The sequence below is a fragment of the Marmota monax genome, unplaced genomic scaffold (genome assembly GCF_021218885.2).
Source record: "Marmota monax isolate L192 unplaced genomic scaffold, Marmota_monax_Labrador192_F-V1.1 WCK01_AAM20220418_F8-fsc00028, whole genome shotgun sequence".
In the NCBI taxonomy this organism is placed as follows: domain Eukaryota; kingdom Metazoa; phylum Chordata; class Mammalia; order Rodentia; family Sciuridae; genus Marmota; species Marmota monax.
In genome coordinates, this window is record NW_026694779.1 from 7,739,206 (window position 1) to 7,740,268 (window position 1,063).

At 41.4% G+C, this 1,063-nt stretch overlaps 1 pseudogene; it reads right to left on the reverse strand.

Annotated features, from left to right (window-relative positions):
• Positions 1–453: 453 nt before the first annotated feature.
• Positions 454–588, reverse strand: LOC124079890 (small nucleolar RNA SNORA40; annotated as a pseudogene).
• Positions 589–1,063: the final 475 nt, after the last annotated feature.

Genomic DNA, 1,063 nt, shown 5'->3' on the forward strand with positions numbered 1-1,063 from the left:
TATTGTGACCCCTGATATAGGAATAGCATCAGCCACCCCCTAAAGATTCTTCTCTTCTCTGGCCTCTGCCAGGGGTCTGACCACAGGGGCAGCTGTCTTTGTGATGTGGGCATCTCTTTCCGGAGGTAGCCACAGTCCAGTTGTTCAGTTCTCCTTGGGTCAAGGGTGCACCATCACATGGGGCCCAAACGAACACCCAAGTGGGATTTGAAACGCGGTTGGGAAGGTGACAAACCTCAGCTTCTATTACCAGTTCCTAGAACTAGGCTGTTTCCCCATGTAGAGTCTGTTATGATTCATGCGAAGTGAGAGCTGAGTGACAAGTTGAAGTCTTTTTTTAAATATGCCGACCTGAAGAGACCTTGAAAAAAGTGGGGCTTCTTCTTTCCTTTCTTTCTTTTTGTGATGCTGGGGATTGAATCCAGGATCTTGCCCATTTTTCTTCTTTTTCATAACATTACTTCTTGTATGTATCAAAATTCACTGAACAATGAGTTCTGGGTTGCAAGATAGGATTTATTTATTTATTTTTTTTGCATGTGTCCATAAGTCTTTATTCACAGGTAAGCAAAAACACAAACATAAGAGCTAAAATGAGACGTTTTGGGTAGAGGGAGGTATTGGGGATCGAACCCAGGGGCATTTTACCACCGAGCTACATTCTCTTTTTTATGTTTATTTTGAGGCAGGGTCTTGCTAAGTTGATTAGAGCCTTGCTAAGTTGCTGAGGCTGGCCTTGAACTTGAAATCCTCCTGCCTCAGCCTCCTGAGAGACTGGGATTACAAGTGTCTGCCACCACACTAGGCAGAATTGGACATTTTTAACAGTAAAATCTCCTTTTGAAAACCTGGAACTATTTTAAAGAGGGGAAAAAAAACACTTAATACACATATATAACCTCAAAAAAGCTTCTAATGTCAAATATAATTCCCCTTCCCCATATTTTTTAATATGTTACTTCTTTTTTTAAACACAATTTTTTTTTATTTATTTTTTAGTTATCGGCGGACACAACATCTTTGTCTGTATGTGGTGCTGAGGATCGAACCCGGGCCGCACGCA